Source organism: Dendropsophus ebraccatus, chromosome 2 (assembly GCF_027789765.1).
Source record: "Dendropsophus ebraccatus isolate aDenEbr1 chromosome 2, aDenEbr1.pat, whole genome shotgun sequence".
Taxonomy (NCBI): Eukaryota; Metazoa; Chordata; class Amphibia; order Anura; family Hylidae; genus Dendropsophus; species Dendropsophus ebraccatus.
In genome coordinates this window covers 41,583,762-41,600,087 of record NC_091455.1, presented here as the reverse complement: position 1 = coordinate 41,600,087, position 16,326 = coordinate 41,583,762, and the positions used below count along the sequence as shown (strand labels likewise).

The 16,326-nt window shown below is 40.8% G+C and overlaps 1 protein-coding gene across 4 annotated transcripts in view; it reads left to right on the top strand.

The window, feature by feature from the left end:
* The window catches only part of RALYL (RALY RNA binding protein like), a 492,568-nt gene that overhangs the window by 12,400 nt on the left and 463,842 nt on the right, over nucleotides 1-16,326 (top strand). Inside the window, exon 1 of one of the 4 annotated variants that reach the window (XM_069957427.1) lies at nucleotides 10,354-10,474. The exons of the other annotated variants lie outside the window; for them this stretch is intronic. The gene's annotated coding sequence lies outside the window, so the exon portion shown is untranslated. Of the gene's footprint in view, nucleotides 1-10,353; nucleotides 10,475-16,326 lie in introns of those variants that run through there. 4 annotated transcript variants of the gene reach the window in all.

Below are 16,326 nucleotides of genomic sequence, written 5' to 3'. Positions count from 1 at the left end.
AGGGCATAATTGGTATAGTAATGGGTAAATGGTGGTCATAAAAAAATAATAAAAAAAAGGCCTTTTTTTGACAGTTTTTGAACAAAGCCTTTAAGGTGTTGTTTTACCATTTTTATCCTTGGGTCTCCCTGCATATCTATACACCCTGGTCCTGTTTTAAGAAATTCCTACTTAGCCAATTACTGGCTGCACTGGTAATCCACCTTACTTTTCTGCCCTTTAAAAAAATATTTCACCCACCAGGAGAACTCAACTTGCTTAAGCATGCTAAAGAACCAGGATTGCCAAATATTACTCTCTAAACCCCCTAATCCATCAGGGATAGCACCATCACCCTGTCTGTTTTAGTAAATACATGCAATGCCTATGAAATAAGAATTCTAGAACATTTTTCTTATATATTTGTGTTTTCTCTTTTATTGTTCTTAGAAACCTATGACTCAATAACCAAGTGGGTGTTACTAGTTGGAGGCGTGCCATACACATTCTGGCACTTTTTGTTCTGATTGGATAGTGTCAGACAGTACAGGGACACACATCTACTGGTAACTCCCAGTTGGTTATTGAGTCATGCATTTTCAGTAGAAATAACAGAGGGACAGTACATCACAGATCTTTAAGGCAAGGTGTTCCAGAATTGTTATTTTATAGGTATTGCAATTTATAGGCACTGCATGTGTGGAGTGCGCTCGACCGGTCACTTGCTAGGTGGTAATGTGATGCCACTTCTATGGTGGTCAAAAAATAGCTCAGCCAGATGTTAAGTTGTCGTGATGCCAGTGCCGGTTGGGCACACAGGTATGCTGGCACACCTGCTTTTATTTTAAAGGGGCTGGCTATATCCTTTCCCCTGTGGTCGGTGACCTGACGGGATGTAAAGGGTCCCTTGGGTACTTATCACGGTTGTCCGGAGTGGAGTTGTGACCCACCCGGACTATTGGTATTGCTATGCACAGAAAGGGGAGATGACCCAAGGAGAAAGCAATGGCTGTGTAGGTGCTTAGTGAATAACCACTGAGTCCAGGTAAAATAAATAAACTCTTCTTTACTGGAGGAAGACTCATTACAGTGGTATATATTGAGATCTTGACTTGATAATATCTTTAGTAACTCGTATTGTGCTCGGAGGTTGTGAGACAGAGATACAATGAGACCGACTGAGTTGCGTGCTGAGAGGTAGTAGAAGTTCTGAGAAGTAGAGAGGAGGATGTCGAGAGAGTCCCAATCCAGAGTACAAGATTGCTCTGCTGGAACTCTAGAAGGAGAATAAGTAGAATACTTGAGAGTAGAGAGATCACTTGTGCCCGTGTTTTGACTCTTTGGTCTTTGCACCACCTATTGCCCACCAGTGTCAGACGACCCGTCCTAGAGTGTGACACAAACCCCAGACCTTCTTACCTGGTATGAGCAGAGTGGTCAGAATTTTCCGATTACACCCGCGCTGCGAGATACAGTACGTAGGCTCCTAGCAACTTTGTTCTATCTGGATCAGTTCCTTTCTTCTGCTGGATACTGTCCTGCTCTTTTAGACTGGTTCTCGGCGTGGGTTGGGGTGATCCCTTACTTGTCCTCTCTAGGAGTGTGTTCAGCACTGCATAGTGTGTGGAAGAGCTGGTTTTCAAGAAAAAGTGCTAAGGTGTCTCATGTGCATCCATTCACTACAGAGACCAGAGTAAGACTGTGCACAGGGGACCTGGCAGGAGCCAGGGCCCTTCTTGGCTACTACAGGGACTGATCTGGCTTGCATTCTTCCTCTACAAAAGCCAGAGTAAACTCACTAAGGTGTGGCTACACTTCCTCTCACCATGTGACTTCCTTCTACAGCAGTTATAAGGTGTGCTGTAAGTGAGTAAGGAGAGAGTGCAAGAGAAAGAGAAGGATAGGGATAGGAGGAAAAGAGAAAGAACTCCCATTGGTGCACAGATCCTAAAACAATAACCCTTTAGTTACATCCAACCGTACAGTATCGAGGTACATTAAATACATAACAGCGACATCTAGTGGCAAAACTTGGGTATTAATTCATTACCACTTCTACTTTAGAGTAAAGACTTTTGCGAAGGGTGTAAAGACTAGAAACACCCGTGGTGGGACACCACACATGTATTTACTAAATCAGACAGTTGAGGAGTGACATCAGTTCCTTTTTTATCCTAAGCACCTTTTTTTCTTCTTTTTTTCCCCTTAATTGTCTATGTTTGGTATTCCTGTCCATTCTCTTGACCTTTCTGTTTTAGTAAATATATTCCTATTAAATCTAAATTCTAAAATATCTTTGCCTTAGGGTCCATTAACACAGAAAGATTATCTGACAGATTATCTGCCAATGATTTGAAGCCAAAGCCAGAAACTGACTATAAACAAAGATTAAGTCATAAAGGAAAACCTGATATTTCTCCTATTTTCAAATCCATTCCATGGCTTTGGCTTCCAAAAGGACCTTTAGAGCTCTGCATTTGGACATTCCTCTGTTATTTCTCCTGTAAATATATGAGTAATTTAATAGCTAGACATACCATACTCCTTATCAATAGGGAGCAACCCTATAGAGTCTACACGTTTACACATCTCTTCATACTCATTGCTGATTGGACGGTGATGAATTGTATAAGTAAATGAAGCGGTAACAAGGGGAATGGGAAGGGATTAAGGGATAAGTTATCAATTCGATATTTAGAAATAGGTAAATCACATTTTTTCCCTAAATCCAAATTATTTTATGTTGCAAAAAAAATTCTAGATTTTGTATACAGTATATGGCTGCGTTCACACTACGTATATTTCAGTCAGTATATGTATATTTCAGTCAGTATTGCAACCAAAACCAGGAGTGGATTGAAAACACAGAAAGGCTCTGTTCCCACAATGGTGAAATTGAGTGGATGGCCGCCATTTAATGGCAAATATTTGCTGTTATTTTAGAACAAAGGCTGTTATATTGAAATAATGGCCGTTATTTACTGTTATATGGCGGCCATCCACTCAATTTCAACATTGTGTGAACAGATCCTTTCTGTGTTTTTAATCCACTCCTGGTTTTGGTTGCAATACTGACTGAAATATACTGACTGAAATGTACGTAGTGTGAACGCAGCCCCCAACTGTATATAACTGAATGTGTCAAATACTGATTGTAATCATACTGTACACTGGATCCATATACATGATATGGAAATTGTTATCTACTCAAAATTCCTTATATCCTAACAAGAAAAAACAGGAAAAACAACAGAGATTATGGCAGAGGTTTTCGCATATCCACTCTCCCTATTTTCTCTCTGACATAATCAGTCTGTGCTGCGGTGTTCCTAGACTATTGTTAGATCTAAGGCTGAAGCCTGACACAGCAAGGAACGCTGAGAATATATGAAAACTAAGAAGTTAGTGCTACACCTACTGACTGAGCTGTAAAGAACAGCAGCAACTCCTGTAATAGGATGTAGCTGAGATTTACCCAGACAAGTCTCTTCCTGTATGCCTGCTGTGGCAAATCTATCTATCTATCTATCTATCTATTTATCTATCTATCTATCTATCTATCTATCTATCTATCTATCTATGGTCACTAAATTTTGATGTCTGTATCTGTTAATATCTATAAGATTTGTAATTCAATACAGCTCTGCCTTTATTAGAAATATATAACTATTCATCTGATGGAAGAATCTAATCAATCAAACATTAGTAATGCAATAATAAAGCAGGCAATGTCATGGAGTTCAGGTGTTGTTCAGACCAGGCATAGAATAGGGAATAAACAAAGACTTTGATCATTGACTGATTGTTTGCACAGAAAGAAACATTCTAAAGATACATCTCCTCTCCAGGGATCTTTATACACAATAGATTTCAGAGCTGACAGTGTTATAAAACAAAATAAAAATACCTAGTGTGACTTCTGTGGATTAAAACCTCTGTTGTTGTTTTTTTTTTTTTTTAAATAGAATGATAAATTACTAAACTAGTAAATGTTTTCCGGAATGTGACAGTGGGTCCTCCCTCTTGACAAAAACAGCCTCAGCGCTCCCTCTGCCAAATCAGCGACATAACTGGCAACCACAGTCATCTTGTTTCCTGACTATGCTTGACCTGACTAAGACACCCTCCTTAAAATTAGAATTTTGGAACATTTTTAATCAGTTTGACCACAATTTTGATTCCTCCTGCTACCTGTATCCTGACTTTCCTTTAGGGACCAAGACTAAAGATGAGCGTGATTTGAGCATACTCTAGTCCAATTGCTAGCCATTTGAATACCAGTGGCTGAAAAGATGGATGCAGCCCTAGGGAGTCCTGAAAAACAGGGATACAGCCTTTGGCTATGTTCAGACTACATATGAGACCAGCCGGGTCACGGAACGGACGATCTCAGAAAAGATCATCCCGGCCGGTACTGCAGTACTGGTCAGATGATCCTTAGCGCGGCAGAGTTCTGATGCGGGCACATCAGTGCGTGCCTGCATTAGAACTCCCCACAGCACAGCTCCATAGAGTGCAATGACAGGGTTTTCTGCAGCCGCTATTTACTGAATAGCGGCCAGCTGGCGGCAGTATGTAAGTTCCGTGGAAATCGCGGCCGTTGAAATCACGGCCGTTGAAACAACGGCCTTGTTTTCAGCGGAACTTACGTTGTATGAACATAGCCTATGGATGTATCTATGTTTTCCAGGACTCCCTAGTGCTTCATCCAAATTTCTCAGCCACCGATATTCACATGTCTAGCAATCCTCCTCAACAATACTCGAATCTCTAGTCTTGGTCCCCAAATGACTATTCAGGATACAGGTAGCAGGACTGATCCAAACTGTAGTAAAAGCATGCTTAAGTCACACTCATTCATCTCTAACCAGGACAAAAGTACTCAATCTTTATACCCCCACCCCACCCCGCCTTTGAAGACTGAGTACCTTGAGAATAAAAGAAAAATACAACAGACTGTAAATTTCAAGTAAAGCCAAATTACACATCATGATATTGAGGGAAAAATGAGCGCTGAACCTGTCAGGTCAGCTCACACTTCCCCCTCATTCCCTGCTTGCTGCTTGGGAGTGGAGTAGCAGGAGAGGCGGTCCGAATGATCCTTAGGTCGTTCGGGCTGCCCATTGAAGTGAGCGTGGCCTGCTGACGCTTTTCCTGTTACACAAAGCGACGAGCAGCAGACCATTGACGTAATCATGTTTTTAAACATGTTGAAAGATCAGGATCAGCTGGCACTGTGCATGTTGGCTGATTGGGCCGGTAATCACCCAAGTACGGACGATAATAGTTTTGTGTAATAGGGCCTTAAGTGATCATCGACCCAATAACACAATGAGAATTTTTTTCTCTGCTTCCTGTCAAGCTGCTTCCATTACTTGAGGAGGACACTTGGATCAGAGAGAGGGAGCTGCAAAGTAACTGAAGTGATCACGAGATACAAAGTGTCTGTGGATGGATGCCTGGCTTTGGTAAACCCTTGTCATGTCGCAATACTCTTAACTGAGTTAGACTTTGATGCAAAAAGGGACCACCCTGTTATTTCCTTATTTATGTTTCAATACTCGCAACCGAGTGGGACTTACGGGGCTATGTATCAGGGTGGTTTGGTGATCCCCCACTGGGAGGCACCCCTGTAATGTAAAGCAACTACTGTATATGATGCCATCAGGTCACAGTAAACAAAACTCTCTAAGTATGTGCTTTAACCCTTAGAGGACCGGGCCAATTTCAACTTTTGCATTTTCATTTTTTTCCTCCTTGTGCTTAAAAGGCCATAGCACTTGCATTTTTTCACCTAGAAACCCACATGAGCCCTTATTTTTTGCGCCACTAATTGTACTTTGCAATGACAGGCTGATTTTTTTTCATAAAGTACACTGCAAAACCAGAAAAAAAGCACTTTTATCCTTTGGTCTATGGGGCTGTGTGAGGTATAATTTTTTTGCGCCATGATGTGTTCTTTCTATCGGTACCTTGATTGCGCATATGCAACTTTTTGATTGCTTTTTATTACAATTTTCTGGATTTGAGGCGACCAAAAATGCGCAATTTTGCACTTTGGGATTTTTTTACGCTTACGCCATTTACCGTGCGAGATCAGGAATGTGATCAATTAATAGTTCGGGCGATTACGCACGTGGCGATACCAAATATGTTTATTTATTTATTATTATTTATAACATGGGAAAAGGGGGGGGGACTTTTACTAGGGGAGGGGACTTTTTATTAATAACAAACTTTTTTAAAAAACTTTTACACTTATACTAGAAGCCCCCCTGAGGGACTTCTAGTATAAATACTCTGATCTCTCATTGAGATCTATCCTGTATACTAATACAGGATAGATCGATGAGATAGGCACTTTGATTGCCTCCAGCTGCTGCAGCCAGAAGCAATCAAGTGCCGAACACAGTGCGGAAGCAACAACAAGTGCCGGCAGGAGTAAGATGTGTGTATCGCTCCTCCGGGACAACGTCCCGGAGGAGCGATCAACCCCACTAGACAGCAGGGATGGCTGCATTCAAGTTTCAACTTTCACAGCTGCATCCGATTACTTTATTAGTGGGCTAGGCAATTGGACCGTGCCCGCTAATAGCCGTGGTCCTGGGCTACATGCCGCACCCGGGACCACGGCGCTTCAGAGCGCGGCCGCCACACGGCCCCGCTCTGAACACACGTAGGCGGCCCTGGACGTACAGGTACGTTCAGGGTCGCCTAAGGGTTAAAGGGGCTGTCCATGTAGGATAAATCCCTTTTTAAATGTAGTTGACACACAGTTAAGATGCTGACTACAGTAGGTTTGGTTACTGAAACCCCCATTAGAAAACATAACGGGTTTCATCCAAAAACCGTGCTAGCTTCTATTTGCATCAATGGAACTGAGCTGCAATACCAAATATACACACAAACTAAGTGCAAGAGCTATGCTATTTCTGGAATCTGTTTTTCTAATCCCAGATATCACCTATATTTTTTATATAGGGAAATCTTTTTTTCCTCTTAGAGTGACCCTGCAGAGGAACTATTCTATTATTCAGAACACATACAAGTAGTCCTTTAAAAATTTTATTTACTGTATAACCTGCCAAGTTATCCAGGATTAGTGCTGCTCTTTGCTTAAAGGTGGTGGCCACTTTATAGTAAAATTGTTTAGTGTACTGTATTAGTAAGTGTACTCACATTACTTACTGACAGCAGCTCCCTGTGTACCTCAGAGCTAAACTCAGACTCCTCCTGTGCTGTCCTGCTTTGTGGTGTGTCTGTCCATAAGATGGCTGACATGGAGGAGCATGTGACCATGCCCCGCCCCCAGGTGTCTAACACTGAACCTGTATATGTCGATGGTGGACACTTGTAGCGAGGCATGTCACATGCTCCTCCATGTTGGCCATCTTATGGACAGAAACACTACAGAGCAGGACAGCACAGCCTAGAGGAGAGGAGTCTGATTTTGGCTCTATAAGGGACACAGGGAGCTGCTGTCAGTATATACAGTGAGAACACTTACTAATACTGTACTTTGAACTATTTTACTATAAAGTGGCCAACCCCTTTAAGCTCAATAGGGAAGATTTAGCAAACTGGTGTAAAGTAGAATTGGCTTCAGATTCCACCTTTCATTTTCCAAAGAGTCAGTGAGTAAAGAAAGGTGGAATCTGATTGGTTGCTAGGGGCAACTCAGACATTTTCACTTTACACCATGTTTGATAAATCTCCCCCAGTGTTATACATATTCCCCCATAATATGCATGACCATACAATAATTTAGCAGCAAATGTGATTATTTAGACCTGATCAGTTTTGATATTCATTGACATATCCATTGTAGGTTTCAGGGGTCAACATGGGCACTCTGACTGGTTTCTAGTTATGCCGTCCTATATGCAGCAATATGCACTGCGTGTCCTTACAGCTTTGTACAAGTCAGCATTCACTTTTTCAGCAGCTCTTCAGTGGGGTTAACCCTTCAATTCTTATGTGGTAATGTAGATAGGATTGCTATATTCCAGTTGTCCTTTCTTTGACCACTTTTAATAAAATCTAACTACTGTATGCTGATAACACCCCACAAGGCCTACTGTGTTGTTAATATTTTGACCCAGTAATCCATCCATTACAACATGATGCTTGCTAACGTCGCCTGTAAAGAATTTAAATAGTAAAGCTAGCCACAGACACTGGATGGCTAGTCATATGGATGTCTCCACCTCCATATACATAAAAAGCCTGGCTCGGTCATGCATACATGTATCCAAAATGAGGGGGTAAGCCACTGCCAGATTTCTCTAATTGTGGCTTATCTCTCCAAGATCAAAAGGATCAAGCAGTTGAATTTCAGCATATCCAACCCCTGTCTCACTAAACTGTCCAGCCGGACCCCTCCATTAATAATATAAGAAGTAGGTGGGACATGGGGGGGCTGTAGCCGCACCCCCACACAGCGATCTGCCCCTGTCCGCCCCTTCATTGATAGTAATTGGTGCTAGGTTGCTGTTAGCAGGTTAGATTTGTCGTTCCACTTTAAGCAGAGTGTATATTGTGAACCTGTTTTTTTTATCATCATTAATATAGACAAATGCCACTAATGCCAGCCTGTAAAAATGTAAAAAAAAAAAAAGTACAGAGTACCTCTACTATGACACTACTTTGGCTACTTTGAATCCGCATTCCATGGGTAGTCAGTATTTATTAGGGGGCATGGCCAGAGGCGTAAGCAGTAGTGATGCACAGAGGGGTATAGGACTGACTCCAGTACACTTAACAGGAATGATTGGCATATCTATAAACCTTCTCTTACATAAACACAGTGCAATAGAGTGTTATAGTAAAGGTTCCCTGGAGAGGTTAGGATGAACTGACCTGATGATAATTATTCTGTATTTTTATTGCATTAATAAGTGATCCCCAACATGTGTCTTTCCAGCTGTTGCAAAATGACAACTCTCATTATCCCTAGACAGCTGAAAGCTGTCATATCATGCTGGGAGTTGTAGTTCTGCAGCAGCTGGAAAGCCACAGGTTGGCAACCACTAACAGAAAGACATCATCACTTTAATAACTACTGAGCATTGCTGCCTAATACGTCACCATCTTTGTTTGGTGCAACATAGTAAAGATGTTAAAGTTGTTGTTTACAAATATCCTATGTGTTGCAATGCCTGTATTGTGAGCCACTATATCTCTATACACTATGTACTGTATTGTCTTTAATAGAGTACAAACACACATACCGTATACGCAGCAGATCTGCAGCAGATTTGATGCTGTGTTCAGTTATTTAGATCTAATCTGATGCGTATTTGTTGCGTATTTGCTGCGTATCGCAGCAGTAAATACGCTGCGTATACGGTGTGTGTGTTTATACCCTTAAACACAGACACAGAAAGAACAAGGGGGAACACTGAGAAACTAAGTAAAGAAATTATAAAGAGCCTTCACTTTATCAATACCCTATACTACTACTCAGACATCATATGATGCTTCTCTGGAGCACTGTATACTATTCTGTAAGTCTAGTATGTATATATATATATATATATATATATATATATAGTGTATACATATATATATATATATATATATATATATATATATATCAATATCATCAGCATATCAGCAATACTCTCTCTGTCTCTTTCTCTCTCTCTCTCTCTCTCTAAGTTTACATTGTGGATATGCATTTGAAGTTCCTGTAAGGGAGTTTGGGTCCTATGTGAATATCAGCCTATAATATAAAACTAAACAAACCAAACCAAACTTTAGCAGAGACCAGTATTAATAAAGACTAAGAAATCCATAAGAAGCCAAGCCAGTCTCCTTCAGTCACATGCTCCAGCCTCCCCCCTTGCTCTCTATCACGTCTATTGTGCCTAATAGAGACTGTCACTACCAGGTGTGCCCCCCAGCTGCTCGCTAATGTATGCACACCCTGCACAGCCCGCTGATGCAGGAGGAGATCGGGATGCACAGAAGCTTGCAGTGAGCTGCATCTCTCCAGCCTGGACTTGTAGCGTTCCTCCCCCTTCCTGACTCCTCTCACACACAGCCTCCTCAGCTCCAGCAGCAGCACCAGGAACAGCAGCAGCGGCAGCTCGGCTCCCAACCTGCCCGGGCTGACTGGCAGCTGGAAATACACTGGCATCTGGGCAAAACTTGTGCTGCACTTGTGTGCTGGGGATGGACTGCCCCATGCACTAGGACTGCAAGAGCCCACACCTGCTTTACTCTCTCTTCCTCATCTTCTTCAAGGTGGCAGCATCTAGTCTCCAGCATCTCACTGCCTGACTCCTACCTACCCCCCAGCACCCCCATACTCCTTCCATCTACTCATCCCACCTCCTCTGCCTGCAAGTCAGCCTGGCTCCAAGTCACGTGTCAGTGCCCAAGGCAGACACCAAGAGAGAGAGAGAAGCTCCTCAATCCTCCTTGTGCCACCGCCATACTGTATTTTACTCCTAATAATCCCCTTTTTATTGCATCCCTATACTCCCGCAGGGTGAGTACCTTCTCGGTGACTTCTTGTCTTTTTTTTTTTTGTCTTGTTTTGTTTTTTTGTTTTTGTTTTTTTTCTTGTTATTATTTTTTCTAGAACTTGTATAAGATGGGAGCTGGGGCATGCTTTTTAACCCTGAGTGCAAGTTTTTCTAGCAGGCTGGGTACTAGAGAGAGAGGTGCTGCATCTGAGAGTTGCTGGGAAACCTCCACAGCTCACTATATGCAACTGGTTTCCATTGAGGATGTGAAGTAGATGTATTGCTCTTTTATTTTTCTGCCTTTTTATATATTTAGAACTCTTGATTCCCTTTTTTTGGGGGCTGATTTGTTCTTCTTTGCAATACAGTGTTGCCAAGAGTTTGTCTTCTTCTTCTTCTTCTTCTTCTTCTTGCAACCTCTCTGGGGCAAGATGTTCATTTTATTTTTCTTTTCTTGAACCCTGGCTCAAAAAAAAGCACCATTTTTATTATTATTTTTATGATTTTTTTATGATTTTTCTTTCTTTCCTCTAGTTTCTAATAATTAACCCTTGACAACTTTTTCTTAAAAAGGTGATCATTTTTTTTTTTATTCTTACCTTCTTCACTCATTCAATTGCCATTGACTTGTGATTATTTTATTTGTCCTCTCCTGAAATCATTTTGAGGTATACGCATATATGTCTATCTGTTTTGTGAAGCTATTTACATTTCCCATTGATGGCAGTGGAAGTGTTTTTTTTTTTTTTTTCTGGAAAAATGAAGTGCGGTTTGGTTTCCTTGTCAACAGAAGATGAAGTGAACATCTGAGAGGCTCACAGTGCAGGTACTTCATCTCTTGAAGGCGTTTCCACTGTTTGCAATCAGGAACTAGCTTATAGCAGCATTTTATTATTTGTGCATATGTATGCTTTATGCTGTGCTAATACTCTTGCAGTTCTTTTACTTAGTTACTTGGTTTCAGTGTTTATTTGTAAACATGTGATTCTTCCAAATAAGTTTCTCTATACTTAGACCTTATGACAGCTCATCTTGCATTTTTATCTATTTACATGCTTATGTCTTGTGCTTATACATCTACTGCCAACTACAAATGAATGGCATTTTAGAAATGATTATGGGGGTCATCTTCTTATTTGCAGAACTTGCTGCAAAGGTCATATAACATAACATAGCATAGCATAACTTCTTATGTATGGTAAGGTATAAGGACAGTCTTTGTTGTGGTTAGTTGATCTATCTATCTATCTATCTATCTATCTATCTATCTCCCATCTATCTATCTATCTATCTATCTATCTATCTATCTATCTATCTATCTCCTATCTATTATCTATCTATCTATCTATTATCTATCTATCTATCTATCTACTATCTATCTATCTATCTCCTATCTATCTATCTATCTATCTACCTACCTACCTCTAAGTTTGTTCCATGCTATCTGCCCTATGCACCTCTCTAGGACTGCAGTTCTTTTAGCTAATACCCAGTTCAGCTCTGCTACATACTGAATACATTTATGCCATATACTTGCCATTGTCTTTTTATATCATAGCCAATTCCTGCTAGTCAGAGGTTCCATTACGAAATGATAGTAAATCTATTAGTGCAGTTCAATGTCACTTAGTGTTTATGGTCTTGCAGGTGTCCCTGACATTGCTGGAGCTGATAACAGCACAACATCCTAGTTTAGTTGTTATGCAAAGGCTGGATGTGTAAACCATCAGTCAACAAGGAGATGTTGTTGCCCCCAAGCGTTTTCAGTCAGGGATAGTGATGCTGTCATTTATGAGGGTGACATATGACAACCCTGATATGGATTAAGACAAATAAAGGCAAACGCATTCTCTTTCTGTTAGTATAGAGAATTGTACATTGTTGGAAATTAGAGCTATATATTGGGTGACAGGTATGGACCGGCTATCAGTTCAGGAAGTGAACATCATCTAATTTGCAACCTTGTCAGATAGAAGACATGTAGCAACCATCTCGATAATACACTTGATCTGTTCTAAACTGAATACTTTTGGTACTTAGAGATATTTATTATGCTGCAAGGTAAGGCTATGTGCACACTGAGCAATTCTCGAGGAATTGTAGCTGAAAGTTTTCAGGCAGAATTCAAGCAGAATTTAAGCCCCCCATTGACTTCTATAGGATTCCTCTAGCAGATCTACAGCAGAAAATTCTGCTTGGAAATTCTGCAGTGTGAACAACAGAGCAGAAAACCCATTGAACACAATGGGACTTTGCTCTGTACATATTTTACAGGAGGAATTTCAAGCTGAATTTCAAGCTGAATTTCAAGCTGAATTCCTTGCCTTTTCCTCAGTGTGCACATACCCTAATACTCCAAACTTCGCATGTGACGTCTGGGATCTAAGGATGTGATACTCCCTCATAAGTGGCACTAGGGATAACTCAGGACAGGTTTATAGAGTATCTTCCCATCACATCTTCCCTAACACTCAGTTCAAGCTTTCTTATAGCTCTCATTACAATGGATATTACAATGTTATCAATTCTAGGGTATTCATTGTATCCATATTATACCATCTGTATCACCAGATTCTTGCATGCAGTCATTTACTGGTTTCAGTGGATACAATGGTATCCTATACTGGCAATAGGATAGTCATGCAGTAACTTGCTCTCTTGCTGTATTGCTTTAGTTATGAGAACTTAACTATGCAGCTGTGTGTCCATTACATGGCTGGGACAGGTTCTTATTCCCTGGAAGTAAACAATAAAAGCAAAAAAAAAAAAAAGTACAAGGATATAAATCAGAGAAATATTGTAGAACATTTATATGAATACGCTTGATTTGTTGAAACTTATTTACCCCTTTAACTAAGATGGCTTACAGTTTCTTATTTTATAGATTATACATATAGGCTATATGAAAGTATCACTCTATTTTTCTTTACAATCCTTTGACAGGTCAGTGACCTTAAAAGTTTTGATCATTGGGGGACCAGGTGGGTTGACCGCATAAGTTGTTAAAATGAAAAGGCATAAGTGCTCAGCTGAATGTGGTGCCTCTTCAGATCAGAAGCCAAGAATGTTGTGTATAGATTCATAGAAAGTCGCATAGACTATTGATGAATAGAGATGATCGAACAGCAGAAAATCTTCGGTTCTATAGAACTCAAACCTTGTCGAACCTACCGCATTTGATTCCCGATGCAGCCCGAGTACCACCTGGAATTCCGGGATTCAGCCTAGGTAATAGGCTGTATTCCGGAATTCCAGGTGGTACCCAGCTGTCTCCTCCTGTCCTACAGACCAGGAAGGCACCGGGAATCAAATGCTGAAGGTTCGACAAGGTTCGAGTTCTATAGAACCTAAGATTTTCCGCTGTTCAATCATCTATATTGAGGAATCCATACAATACTCTTAGAGCTACTGTACCTAGGGTAAGCTGAACAGAGCTGATCGGAAACAGTGGGGCAAATCTTTATTGACCTTTTATGATTGGTTGGGGTCTCAGCACCTGGACTCCCACCAATAAAACTATAAACATCATTATAATATGTCAGATGTTTGTACAAATAATAAACTTTCATATTTTAGCCTTTTTTGCAAGTAAACAAATCATTTTGCTCTCATGCTGGTGTCTGGGAGGTCTAGGAGGCTATGGAGTGGGAAGCCGTAGAGTGAAAGTGGATTTTTTGTTGAACCTGATGAGTTATCATCTTTATCATGCTACCACCTTTCATCTAGTGACCGGAGAATCTAAACTGTTCCTCATTCTGTATTTCAACTTGATGTGTGTAAGAATGGCTTAGGAATACAGTTGGGTTAATGACAAGTAGACCGTAGACCATCATTTCTAGGTTTTGAGTTGTGTTCCTGGGGTTTTCCATGTTAAGGATATGTTAAGAAGTTTTCAAAAACACTTCTTCCATTAAAGATGCACTGTATTCAAGATGTCTTCTTGCATTCATTAAAAAAAATAAAAATAATCCAGGGACTAGAAATCTTCTCTGGTCATGTGATGAATGGACAAGTGATTAACTTATTACACGATAGAGTAGTTATCAAGTCACTTCTGTAACATGTCCGGCCCCTGTGCTATCAACATATGACCAGACCAGATTTTGTTCCCTAGAAGATTGTTATTCATTGACAGCAAGCAGGGTTATGAAATCCCACAAAGAGTTATTATTGCAACACTTATTTTCACTATGCAGCGAGTTATCTTTTTTTGTGCTGAGATTAGGAATTACCTTTAGGCCAGATTCACACGTAACGGATCCACAGCGGATTTCGCGCTGCGAATTTACAGCGAAATCCACTGCGGATACCTTGCCTGTCATTTTCAATTAGATTACATACTCACAGCGGGATTGACATCCTACTGTATGTAAGTGACAGCCCCTTAAGCCCCACCGGCCGGAGCATACATTACCTGCTCTGCGCTCCGGTTTGCTTCGGGGGCCCCTAGCATCTGGACATCCTGCTAAGCCAATCAGTGGTTGTGGTGGGGCAGCACACTGATTGGCTGAGAAGCTGCTGGGAAGCAGCTGGGAAGCCCCAAAGCAAGCAGGAGCGCCAAGCAGGTAATATATGCTCCGGCCAGCGGGAGGTTAAGGAAGCTGTCAGTCCCACTGCGAGTATGTTATCTCATTGAAAATGACAGGCAAGGAATCTGCAGCGGATTTTCTGCCAATTTTGAGCGTGAAATTCGCTGCAGATCCATTACGTGTGAATCTGGCCTTAAGGTGGTTGTCTTACCATAACAACATATCCAAAAATCCCCCTTGTGTGCATGTGCAGTGAAATCCAACTGCCTGTAATAATAGCACAAGATAAGGGGTACATGTCTGATCATGAGAACAGAGACCATGGAGGAGATTTATCAAACATGGTGTAAAGTGAAACTGGCTCAGTTGCCCCTAGCAACCAATCAGATTCCACCTTTCATTTTCCAAAGAGTCGGTGAGGAATGAAAGGTGGAATCTGATTGGTTGCTAGGGGCAACTGAGCCACTTTTACTTTACACCATATTTGATAAATCTCCCCCCATGTCTTTGAAAATAACTTTGAGTGTCCCTGTCGTTATCACTTTCAAAATCTAAATCAACAGTAGATGTGAAATAAAGCAAGTTTGCAATATGCAGTCATTATTTTTTGTTGTTGTTATCATGCTGTAACACAAAGCTGAACTTACCAAACATCCAGGTCCAGTCTCCTGAAGGCAGATTTTCTGACTTGTGCTGGTTGTAAAAAAAAACAAACAAAAAAAAAACAGACTAAACACAGGAATTCCGGCCAGTACAGAGTCCGTCAAAGTGTCCATCAGTCACATGACTGCCTTCTCTGTGTGCACTGTCAGCATCCTAGAAGTTTTGGTAGAGTAAATGTAAATTCATAATGAAACATGACTGTGTATGACATCATGTTGGCCAGATTACAATATAAAATTCTTTTTGTTATGTAATATAGTAGAGTTCATGTATGTATTTGAATCGCCAGTTAATGTCAATCAGAGATCTTTCTGGTTATTTTTTTCACCTAGGCCTGTAATTATGACAGGGGGGCATAGATGAAAGAAGGTTTCACCACTTGTACAGACGCAGATTCTTTACTGTAAGAGCAGTGAGACTATGCCACATGATGTCGTTATGGCTGATTCATTTTATTCAAAGGAGGCCCACATCCTTTCATTGAAAAATATAATATTTCAAGTTATGGGCATTAGATTACATGCGATAGAATGTTGATCCAGGGATTTATTTTGATTTCTATTTTAGAGTTGGGAAGGAATTTTTCTCCCTGTGATGGTGAAATTGTCATCTGCCTCATAGGGGCTTTTGCCTTTCTCTGGATTAACACAGTAGAGTTGTACTGTAGGTTAAACCTGATGGAC